General features: G+C 52.3%; 1 protein-coding gene across 2 annotated transcripts in view; it reads left to right on the top strand.

Annotated features, from left to right (window-relative positions):
* FANCC (FA complementation group C) overlaps positions 1-11,905 on the top strand; it is a 55,364-nt gene extending 43,459 nt beyond the window's left edge. For both annotated transcript variants that reach the window (XR_013588711.1, XR_013588707.1), the window contains exon 17: positions 10,224-11,905. The gene's annotated coding sequence lies outside the window, so the exon portion shown is untranslated. The remainder of the gene's footprint in view (positions 1-10,223) is intronic.
* Positions 11,906-12,684: the final 779 nt, after the last annotated feature.

The following is a 12,684-nucleotide window of genomic DNA, read 5'->3' as shown; positions in this document are numbered from 1 at the left end:
ACGTGCCGTCGTTCTCGAGCAATTGGTAAATTGAAAACCGCTTTCGGACTCGTCCTGTGGGTAGAATATGTAAAGAAATGTGGTAATACGGTCCGGGCGATGCGTCTTAACCTAATAACAGGGTTTTGTGCGTGGGAACACATGGCACGTCCAATGAGGAAGACACGGCACGCGTGTGCTACGCTTGTCACGCTTGTCCAACACATCCGTGTCAGCGTATCTGTTTAAAGACTTAGATCCGCTGCTGCATGTCAACGTCAGCCACGTGGAGAAGACGATACCTCTTGCAATAGTGTTCATCTCCAGTCCATTGATGAACACTGGGTTGAGGATTTCTATGCGGTTAATGTACGAGAATTGTTCACGTTGATTAATTAAAATGGGAGAAAGACAACCCTCCGAGGGCAAATGTCGTGTGATTGTGGCGGTGGGTGTTCAGGAGGCTCCACGGGCTTTGCTGTGGAGACTCGCGGTATCCATTGTAAATTGTCCGTTGACAATTCCTGGGATTTTTGTACACAATTTCCTTCAAAAGTTTTTATTTTTATCTGTAGCTTCTCCCACGGTGTTCGAACCACCCTGGCTTCTTCTTTTCCTGGCCATCTCCACTCTGCGATCTCTGTTCCCCCTTCGCGTGGAGCTTCTACACTCCCATGGCTGAATCCAGCCTCTCCGTGGGGTACGTATGTGTGTACGTTGCAATTCTTTCGCACCGTACGTAGCCAACCGAGCTAATTTGGAGGTGTGGTAGAAGGACAACAAACTAAACACAAAAAGCAGTTCTAAGAAAATGAGTTTTCAATCTGGACGATTTAAAAGTGCATCCTAGCTCCGGTGACTTCCTAACATCGGAAGGAAAGAGCGTCCCAGACAGCGGCAGAAGCGCATGTGAAAGCGCCGCGCGATGCGGTGGCCACCGTCTTTGTTCGATGGCCCAGCCAACCAAGCGGATGATGATGGATGATGATCGATGATGATTGGAAGTGTTCGCCCACTGGCACGGGGATAACCTGATAACTCTCTGACAGCAAGTTGAGCACTTCAGCTACGATTAGCACGGTTGGCTACGTACGGTGCAACAGAAGTTCAACATACGTACGTACTCCAGCCACAGCACTCACTGACCTTGAGGGAGATCTTGTGTACGAGGGAGATCTTGTGTAACGCACAGATGTTCGGGTCGGCAGCCCTTTTGGAACTCCCCCCCCCCACCTCGAACTACGTTTGGATAACGTGCTGTAGATATAATCGTGGAAAAGTTTAAGAGAATATTCTTTATTCTTGGTTCTTTCGGTAAAGTCACGTAGAAGGGAAATAATAAAATAATATGAATATAAAACTAAAAAAATTCTCACGACGTTTCGACTGCAACACAAGCAATCATCATCAGGTGTGAAATCCACAGCAAGAAATTTAAAAAAAATATATTTTTACTTTTTAAAACAAATTTTTTCAAATTTTCTTGCTGTGGATTTCACACCTGATGATGATTGCTTGTGTTGCAGTCGAAACGTCGTGAGAATTTTTATTGTTTTATATTTATATTATTTTATTATTTCCCTTCTACGTGACTTTACCGAAAGAACCAAGAATATGAATCCCTGCAGTCACGACAGCTTTAAATCAGAATATTCTTTGGTTCTTTCGGTTAATTAATTTGGTTAATTACTTTACTTTCTACGTGACTTCAGCGAAAGAACCAACGAGTAATTCCTGCAGTCACGATAGCTCCAAATGAAGTTTAAGAGAATATTGTTTAAGTTAACTTTTGCCGCTGAGCACGCGAGACTTTGAACGCACGTCGTCTGCCAGGCCGAGGCAAGTCGCCGCGTGGCTCTCGGTCGGCTTTCCTGGGGAAAAATAAACTTCCGCCGTCTGAAAACTTGCCGCTGAGCCGGCGGCATTTCCGTGGAGCGCTCTCGGATTTGGCTGTCCACGTCCGAGCCCGGCTTGCCGACGTTGCACGGTGGGCCTCTTGGCAGCCGCTCGCACGCACCGTTCGGCTGCGTACGGTGAAAAAGAAGTTCTACGTACGTACGTACACCCACGTGCTCGGCACGCGCAGCTTTTGGAAACCAGCTGTGCATGAGCAAACGTTAGACAACATAGACGGTGCGTCTCCTTCACACAGCTGTCCCTCCACATAAGAAAACAGTTAAAGTGTTTCTGCTTTCACGACCCCAATCAGCCCAACGGCCTCCCTGGGAGTGAATTATTTCGGGGCCGACGATTCGGTGCGAGCAACGCTCTTGAGCGTTTTTTGACATTTAAACGTCTCGTCAGCAGCCCGGCTTGCTCGAATCAATGCTGGGCGGAGGGGAGAGTGGAGAAGTAGACCAAAACGCCCTGGAGAGTTCGCCCTCCTCGTGGGAGGCTCATCCGCCGGCAGCGGTGATAGCGAGCAGTCGCAGCTCTGAATGACGACGCCCAAAACCGGTGAATTAAATTAAGGGATGACACCCAGTGTTGATGTGCGGCTGAGTTTGCGTGCGGAGTTTAAACGCTCGCGTGCTGTGCCGACCTAAAGGAAACCACTGCGGAGAGAGGCCTCCCAGTTTTCTTTTTTGGTCGCAGTTTAATTTATTCGTCTGAACGGCAGAAACCTTTGTTGTTTCCCTTGGCATCGGCGAATATTACACGAGGAATCGCTTCCCTCCGCTGTTATTCTGCCTACTTGGACACTTCACCGTGCAAAGAAAATCGGCTCTTGAGCGTGCATTGATGATCCCTGGCAATCCGTTTCCTCCTCGTTTGGCTCGGAGAACGCGCGCGCGGCGTACGCCAAGCGAGTAGTGCCCCGTGTGTGTGTGCGCGAGTGCTGGACTTGAAGCTGCCACGAGTAAATCTGAATAAACGCTTTGTGAGCAGCAAAGATGAATCAAGATGTTTTTCGCCGTCATGGCAGAACATGTGACGCTTCCAAGGAACCCTGTAAGTCTCGAGAGCTAAGTTGGCGGTTTATTGTTTTGCTTTTCTTTCTCCGCACACTGCGCGGCAATAATGATGTTATTCTTTCAATGGCGATAATGTACATGGGTGTAAATGGGGAAAACTTTTTTACTTTAATATCACGTACCCTCTTCTCCTGTTGGTTTAGGTGGATATTTCACCAATGCTACCACGACTGGTGCGTCTGCAATGCGTTTAGTTGCGGAGGCGAGTGCCTCGCCGCCGCTTTTCATTTCGAAATTTTGGCGACGGGGGCGGCAGCGTAGTGGAATTCCCGGGTTTGACTCCTGACCCGGGCGCCTTTCTGTTCCGTACGTATGTGTGTGTACGTTGGAACTTCTTTCGCACCATACGTAGCCAACCGTGCTTATTGGAGGTGCGGGGGAAGGACAACAAACGTTTGTCTCCCCCTGTTTTGCATGCGTTTCCTCCTCCCCACAGCTAAAAACAAACTCACAATGTAACTGGTATCGAAAAATTACCCGCAGATTACTCGATTGGAATTAGACGCGGCAACATCGCCCCCCCCCCCACACCCCCACTACGGCGAAAACTTGACAGGACCCTCCTCAAAATGAGTCTTGAGGCTCGGTGAGGCTTTCCTGGGTAAGCAAGCATACCGTGCATAACACGAGGCGTATTTTGTTATTTCATTCAGTCTGGTTCATGCTCTGTACCTGCAATGCAATAGAGGCAAGATTTATTGTGGGGTTTGAATGATGGGTGGGGAGCGGCCGTATCCTTGTGCATGTTCTGCTTTGAGTTTTGTTTTCAACTCGGGAGCAAAGGGGAAGCTGGGACAAAAAGTGCAATGCCGATGGAGTTCAAGCGTTTCGCGCGTTTCACTTCGCGAGATTTTTTATTTCGTGTACAGTAATCGCAGCAAACATTCCGTCGAGCAATTCCCGTGACAACGTTAACAGCTCTTACACATTGCCGAAAGGCAATTTTAACTCTTGAAAAAAAAAATTGCAAATTCATCGGGGAGGGGAAGTCCAACGCCTTGTTCGCGTTGGCGTCTCTCCATGGGCCCTTACCGAGAGCGGACGTCGAGGTGTGGACAAGTCTCGCTGTGCCACAAGCCACGTGGAGTGTGAACGGCATCCTGTGCCACGGCAGGTGCTGGCTCGAGTATGTGATGAAGCGGCTTTTGACATCCCCACATGTCCTTCCCACTTACCACCTGTCCATCACGGCTTCCAACCGCAGACAGAGTCGATGAATGTTTGTCGTCTCGGTGGGTATCTGTCATCTTATTTTTCGTCGAGTGCTGCCATTGATGTTTACTTCATCCGAGACCCAAACCACCGCACCACCCCTCCCCCTTTGCCTTGGCATTCCTCGAAGAAACTGGCGTGATGACCATCAACCGCATAGGAACAACATCGACGGGCCGATGTGCACATCTCCGTGAATGGAAAATTACAGACGATTGCCACGGCAGTTCGACTGTGGCCATGCCACTCCCACTGTGGGGACCGTCAGTAAACCACGGCGGTCTGCGCTCCTTCAACGCAGGAGGAGAGGGAGGGGGGGAGGAGGAGGAAAACTACACAAACTCCATCTGCTCTCATTTCTGTTGGCTTCCATGATGTACTTTATTTGTCTTTTGCTTCAGGTGTTCTTTGCGACCCAGGTCACTCTTGGACATCGCTGCTCTCGTGAATTCTCACCTGGTTGAAGGAGACAGACTTGAACGTGACCAACGATGCGGAATGTGTCACCTGAGCAGGTGCAGAAGTAATAATCCCCGGGCAGGTGCAGAACTTAGCCACTGTGAACACTTATCGTAAAGCGCTGCTCACAGGTGGGCTAAGCCCTCCACCGGACTGGGACGCCTTCGCTCGAATTGAATAGCAACTCTTAATTCCATCTAAGTTGGTTGTGAATGCAGCTGTTGGCTTCTGGACGCGGCGAGTGTTGCATACCAGCCATGTGCCCTTGGGGGATCGCTCACCATGGACACGAGTTCACGCAGAGACCCGTAGACTCGTGCAGAGACCCATAGACGCAGATCCATGGACTCACTAAGGCGCATAGCCTCACGCAGATACCCATAGCCTCACGCAGAGACCCATAGACCCACACAGGGTAAATAGCGCTACCGATCCACCTTTTAGTCTACATTTTATTGCAACTGTTGGTCCTAACAATGCTTAAACGAATACTGAGCAGTGTTTGCCGGTAACGCCAGTAGTCGCCTACATGCACATCGTTTGCAATTGCCGTGATATTTTTTTGGTTAAATACTCTCACAACTCGTGTGCGGAACGACCAACGCAGTCGCTCTCCCGTGACTTGCGTTGTTTCGTCGTCGATCGCACGATCGTGCCGTGCGAGGAACGCGACCCTTGCACCGCGTCTCCCGTCTGCTACGGCGGGTCGGTGGCTCTCTCGATTCGCGGGCCCCCGGCTATAACGTCGGCGGCAAGCGCCGTCTGGACCGGTCCCGGCCCACCCGGAGTCCCCCGCGCCCCTCGGCAAGCCACACCGACCGGCGTGGTGCAGTACGGCCAGGCGAAAACCCCCCACGACTCGCGTCATCCACGGGGGACTTTCGGTCCGGCAGTGGGTTGACAAACGGTCGTCGTTCTTGTTGGAATAGCTTCTGCGGGGTCGTTTTGTGCCGCAGTACCCAGCTCACAAGTGCTAAGCAGGCATCGTGTAAATCGACTGCGTGCGTGCGCTTGTTGAATGATCCCCTTTGGCCATTGCATGGCCTCCGTGCAGATGATTTTATGCCAAATTAATGTCTGCGCAGATTAAAACAGCAACAAAAACATCTCCAAATTGGATGCAAGGCTGGTGTCCGATTAGCGCGGTTGGCTATGTACGGTGCAAAAAAAGTTCAACCCACACACGCACACACACAAACACACGTCCCTTCTGTTAGTGACGTCTCAAAGCACTTCAGTGCATTTTCTGTAAGCTCATGCTATCCTGCAAACGATAGACTTTCTCAACCAATTGAAATCCACCTGAGGTACGGCTATTTGCCCCCCCCCAACCTCGTTTCCGTATACAAACACAAATGAGGTTGAGAGTTTACGAACAAAATGTACGACGCGCGTTCAATAATCCACGTGGGCGCTGCGTGCTGCCGCGTTTTGCGTTGGCGAGTTCAATATCGCTGGCTGACGGCACAGAGGACCGTGACGCTGAAGTCCGAAGTAAAGGTTCCGATTCTGTGAAGATTTCTGGCTCGCGGGCAACAAAGCCGGGGACTGAACCCGAAGGGGTTCGTCCAAAAATACGGTGCACAAATGATGGGCTCTTTGCAGTGCCTCGTAAAGATTCTTGTAAAGATCTTGCAAAGCCCGCAACCGTTTGCGGTGGCGTGCTTTGCCGGCGGTCGCCTTCGGTGGGTTTGATCCGAGGGCCAGTGGTAATCCCTGGCAATGTGATTTTTCTTAGAAACGCAGTCGCAAATCACCTTGCCAGGAACCCTCCGGCCCTTGGCGTAGCTTCGAGTGTCTTCGCACACCGCCCACGGGAAACGAAACCCGACTGGAACATTCTTGGTGGTGTTTTTTTTTAAGAAGACACGTTTCGAGATGTTTTGCATGCTTCTCAGACGTGGCGGACTTTTGTTTTAATCACAAAGACTTAGTAGTGGCGGTGGTGGTGGTGTGGGAGGGGGAAACACGACGTGTAAGTTTTTCTGTGGCGCACAGTAAAACGTTGCGACCGTGGCGTCGAATGGACTGTGGAGCAGATGCGTCGGTCGTGAGTTGACGCCACGAAGGACGGATGATCCACTCCTTAGACACCGCGCGAATCTCGGCACCACCACCAGCAGCAGTAGCACCAGCAGCAGCAGCAGCTCGGCCTTGTCAGAGAAGCGCGGGGCTACGCAGCGCGTCCGACGCCGGAGAGCACGTTCGTCAAAGTGAATTGGATACCGCGCGCGGATCACCGTGGCCCACTCTGCCGACTCGCTGTACTCGTCTGAAATCGCCGAGCGTGCCAGGGTGATACAATTATGGCGCGGCGCCTCGGGAAAGGTGTCAGACCAAATGGCGACACTGATCAGCGCTCGTCAACACGATGGGAAGATTTTGGGCCAAGGGGCACACATCGGTTAACTCCCCCCCCTCCCCCCCGGGTAGTGGTTGACGTGGGGGGAGGGGGGGGCTGGGGGAGAGTTAACCGATGGGTGCCCCTTGACCCCAAATCTTCCCATCACTTTGACGAGCGCCGATCAGCGTCCGTTTGAGCGTGCCGATACTAACTCCACCGAACCGGTAAACTCAGGGGTGCTCCGATGGCCAGTTGTTGTTAACTACCGCGCCTGGTGCACAGGCGAGGTCACGTGGGTTTTTCTCCGGGCCCTTCGGCTTTTCCCCCCACATTTACAATCGACATCGCGCGTTTAGAGTATTAAGGCTGCTGCAATAAATGATAAGCCACCTCGTTCAGCTTTATTTGTGATAGCGTGGTCGCTTCTGAAAAAAGAGCTAGAAAGCTCAATGGGTGGGCAAAAAAAAATAGTTTTAGTTTAAACGTGAATGCTTCAGATGGCATCAACCGCCACGATGGAGGGAACTGGTGGAACGGGATAGCGTGCCAGTCACGTGAGTTGCCACTGCTCGTGCCACGATGAAGGCCAGGAGCCTCATCGCTAGAGCCATCGGCTCGCAGTCACAAGGTTGTGAGGTCATATCCCAGTTGGGGGTTGGCTCGGCCCATCATCATCCTTCCCAGGTCTATATAAGCACCATTGCCTCAATGTTCATTTAAGTAGGAAATCACTTTGGCTCCGTCTTTGGGCGATGGGTTTATTTTGCTGTTATGAGCAAACGCACAGGACTCTCCGCTTCAGCTATTAATAGGCCTCTGCATATGTTTTGAGAGCCTCTCTGGGAGGCACTGAAATTAAACTTCTCGCAGTGCGAAATAAATGTGTTCGTGGGAACGTTCGAATTTGCGTGCTTACCACTTGCGTGGCCTTTACAATTCGTGATTGGATCATCGTTTCTGTTCACATTTTATCAGATTTTGTTCCATTTTGTACATTTCCCCTTCTTGCCTAATCCAGTCACATTCCTTTCCAGAACTTATAATATATATTTATATATATATACAGTATATCTTTACAAGCTTAAGTGCAGTTTACCTTTTTTACTCGGCCTTAATCACATTGTACTGTATTAACGTATCGTCATATTCAGTTGGCTTTTGTTACATTGAAACGCTTTTAAAATATCGCGTTATTAAATTGTTCTTGATGTGGCCCGGGTCGCCGTGGCGATGGCGGTGCCTTGTGGGTCTCGGTGGACCCAAAAAAAAAGCATTCGTCAATAATACATTGGCCTTAATTATAAAAATAAGTATTCAAAAGGTGACGTTTCGGGCAATGGCCCTTCATCAGCAGCACTGCTGCTGCGAAGGGCCATTGTTGAGTGGTTTTGTTATTTGTGCTTCTGCACCGCCACCAACGCGCCTCAATGGATTAATTTAATCTCCCGGCTAATTAGAGACCACAACAACAGCCACCGTCCGCCGCTAAGTGGCGGTGACATCACCATGGCGCCTGTGCCAGGCCAGGTACACTCCGAGGCCACGCCAAGTGTCGAAAGCTCGCTGGCGGGAGGTCACGGGACAGACCCAGATGCCATGGGGTTGACTGACTGGGAGACGCCGCTTTTGCAGCGAGTGCTGTCGAGCGTCCGTGCGTTTAATTCAGTCCCGCAGATGGCATGGCGCTCGTGGTATCGTTTCCCCCACACAGTCGAAGGAATGCACTGTTCACCAGGCCCACTGTGCGATGCAGCAGCAGCAGCAGCGGACTTTTTTCAACAGTCGGTATTGGTGAATATACCTTGCTGATGAGTCCCCATGTGGACAAAACCGGTCCACCAGACTTGTCTGTCACCTCAATCGCTGCTGCCTCTCAGTCGGTCACGTTGGCTCTAACACATTGTGATGGGGACCTAAGACAAGATGAGGGACCACAATGCAGTTCTGCTAGAACTGCTGGTGGCTTTGGCATAACGCACAAAGCCTGCGTTGCTTCTTACACATTTATTTTTTTGCGCGTCCCGCAGATAGCGAAACATCGCCAATTCATTTGGCCCTCCCCCCACCCTCCGTTGGAAAGTGGATGAAATTGTCCACATCGGATGTGTTTGGTCGGATGAAGCGTCGGATTTGCGCCACGATGTTAACTACCTCGCCTGGCATGCAGGAAGACCTGGGTTCGATCCTGACTCTTGATGCCTGCTGTATATTTGGAGTTTGCTTGTCTCTCTCTCTCTCCCTGTGGTCGCGTAGTTTGTCTCCAGATCCTCTGGGTTTTCCCTCTACATTTAGAATCAACGTCACACGTTCCGAGTATTTGGTTGCTATACATGTCCACGTGATGATGATAAGCTGCTTCTTTAACCTATCATTTGTGATCGCCAGGTCACTTCTGAAGAAGAGCTACATAGCCCAGTGGGCCTTACCTGGTAAAATACAAAGAGTTTAGTATAGTTTTAGGCTTATGGCCCACCAGGACAAAGGGGGCTCACCGCCAAAAACAAACAAACGGAGGAGACACGAAAGGGTCCCTGCGTTCCGGTTCAGTTTCTCCGTCGGCCCGCTCAGTCACCTGGTGGCAGGCCCTGATGTCCCCCCCCCGCACCTGGGGAGGGGGTCCCCATGGGCAGGGCCCCCCCCCCCCCCTACATGACATTTCAAACGGAGCGGTGAGGGCAGCCACCTGTCCCCCGCTAAGGGTTTTTTGTCTCGTCGCGCTTTTGAAAGTAATTCCGCTAATTCCGACCGACGGCACGCACGGTCGTGCACCCCTCTCTCTCTCTCTGCCTCCCTCTGCCTCCCCCGCTAACGGAATGTACCACCCTTGCGTGCGTTATGGCTGAACGCCGTCAAACGGCGTTTGCGTCATCCAGGCCGTGTGTTTTTTCTGCGGCGGGGGACCGCTCCTATTTCAAAGAGTCGGCCACTCGGGAGACTCTCGCGGCAGCTGCACCCCGGACCAAAAAAATCCCACCCACTGCCTCCCAAACTTCAGCGCCGTACGCACCCTAATGCAATAATGGTCAGCGTGCATTCTCGTTGCGATTCCTCTGCCGGCTCACCTATGAGAGGTCCTGCCGAGTGTTTTTGCAGTCGTTTGTGGGATGAGGAGAATCCAATGCTACCGCTGCTGCTGCTGCCCCTGCTGCTGTGTCTGACCACAGTTGAGTGATTTGCAGTAAAAAAAATTTCAGCATTGATGTTGTTTGGCCAATGCCGGTTATGCTCTGTGTGCGTGTTTTTTTTTGATACAGAAAGAAACCTTGAACCTGGTGGAAACTCACGCAGAACAGCGGAGTTCGAAAAGACACAAACTCCGCGTGGAAAGGTGCCGGAGGTCGGAAATCACACCCAGGTGCTTCTCGCTGCGAGATAGAAAGTGTTCCCACTGCACCACACTGCCTCCATTGCTGCCGTGGCTGTTGCGCTCTTATCTGAGCGTACTGTGAATATATATTGTGGTCGTGCGTGTCTCGGCACAGTACGAGACTGGACTGTATTCGTCTGTTGTTAATGTGGACGGGTGGCTCAGCGGTGGAGAGAGTGGGAATGTCGCAGAGTTCACACCCTGCGTGGGATCGCTTGACTCAGCCCGGCGCCCTTCTGTTCACGGTCGGTAAATGAGCACAAATTTCCGGGAAGAAGTCAACAGCGGTTCTGCTATGAATAGGATAGACTCGCCCCTGCCATAGGAACGAGGAATTTCTACCACTGGCTCTGCTGTGCTCAGCGCTCGTTCAATCGCTCTGTCTGGAGCGGCCGATTAAAATTTTCTTGGCCCTTGACAAGGAATCGCTCGCACCATCGAACCAAGCGGGGCTTGCTACGGTGACGATGTTGTGAATGTTGTTTAACACGGGAGGCATGCAGCTGTGCATGCGAGCGGCGCCGTCTATAACTGGCGCCGCGCTTCTTCGGGAGAAGTATAAACGAGTTAATGACCACGTAGCAGCACACGCTCAGTCTCCATGGCCACCCCGTGGTGACCGTTGCTTTGAATTTAGCATTAAAACCCACCCAATAACAACGTCGACCTTCTGTGGAGACCTAATTAAAAGTTGATATCTCAGGAGCGGATATCAGAGAGAATCCCACTTGGGTTGGCTTGTTGTGGGAAACGAGCCACCGTCGTGCGCACAAACATTTCCCAATTTTCAGTCGACAACTGTAACAGCCTCGAGCACAACGCTCCCTTTCCAAATGGCATCCCTGTAACAACCTTACCTGCCTTCCAAACTGTAGTCAGTTATTAACCGATGCATAACTGAAAGGGTCGAACCCGGGCTGCGCTGGATTGCAAGTCCGATGCGCTGCTCACCACTGCATCGCCGCTGTGCCCGCGAAACGGAACTTAGCGGCGGGGCGGGGGGAACACTTCGGCTGAGCCGTTAACGCCGCGATGTACGGTGTGGCACGGGGATGGCTTTACACGCCAACGAAAAGCTACGTTGGACGTTTGCAAATTGTCCAACTCGTGTGTGTGTGTCTGCGCTGTCATGGGGGAGCGGTGATGTAGCGGTCAGTGCTTGGCGCTACGAACCCAGCGACCCAGGTTTGATTCCCGCTCACGGCCGACACCGGTGACGATTATCTAAACCCCTCCTGGGCCTCCCCGAGGTCAACTCGGCTTCAAACGACTACCTCGTACAGCGTGTAAATATTGCCATGAGGGAGACAAAGGCAGCCGGGCATGGTGCTGGCCACCCACCCCCTCGTGTGGCCTGCCGGCCTTCATAGGTGCTGCTACTCGCTAACAGCACTTGCCCCAACAGTCTGTGAAGGCTACACGGGACATCTTTGTCTTTGTGTGCACTCTCTGTCTCGAATTCGGGGTGACGCGACCGAGTGATAAGCGAATTGGCGCTTTCCTGGGAGATACAGCTGGATCATTTACGAACGCCAATTTCCGGAGCCGTTCCCCCCCGCCCCCCCCCCCGATAGGACGAGCCTGCGTATGCCCCTTGGTGGCGCCTGCGGTATCAAGCACATTCACAACAATAATATGACCACAACAGCAGGGCAGTTCTTCAGGAACCGCTGATGGTTTTTGCATAACGCACGGGGCGGATTGCCTTCTGCGCCTGTGCGCACGGTTTTCGAGCGTGTCGATTGAAGCTTACGATGCGCAAATGATGTTACCGGCTCCGCTCGGTGATGCGGCCGTGGGTGGCAGGGTGTGGGCAATGTAATCTCGCGTAAATGCCCTCGTATCTGCTGCAACGAGCGCGTCGTTTGTTCAACGGGGACGGGCGGTTGCCATGCACTTGTCCGGGACACTGCGGTAATGCGTGCGGAATCTAATTTGCCACACTCTGTCCCAGCCGTCCTGTTATCAGCGAGACGCCCAAACAAACCAAAAAAGCCGTCGACGTGTTTTGTTGCGTCTCCGACACGGGATATGCGCGAGCGAGGTTTGAACGTAATTGCGCGGCCGGTTTGATCGCCGATCGCGCCGTTGCAACGCGATATCCCCGCAGCGGCGGCGGCGGCGCCGGTGGCTATCCCGTGACGCCGCACGACGCCGTTTTGCCTGCCGCTAATAGCCTGTTTACCCGCGGAGATGGAATCGTTCCGCGGAGCGGCGTGGGTGTTCACGGCCGATGCGGCGAGCCCCGGTTTGTGCCCGGGTTCAGCACGCGCGGCGGTGGCGGTCGCGGTGGCTTTGTGCCGACGTCGTCATTAAAACTCCGCCGTCGTCATTAAAACTCCGCCGTC

The sequence above is a fragment of the Lampetra planeri genome, chromosome 3, assembly GCF_965212315.1.
Source record: "Lampetra planeri chromosome 3, kcLamPlan1.2.h2, whole genome shotgun sequence".
Taxonomy (NCBI): domain Eukaryota; kingdom Metazoa; phylum Chordata; class Hyperoartia; order Petromyzontiformes; family Petromyzontidae; genus Lampetra; species Lampetra planeri.
The sequence above is the reverse complement of the archived record's forward strand: the minus strand, read 5'-3'. Positions and strand labels throughout refer to the sequence as shown.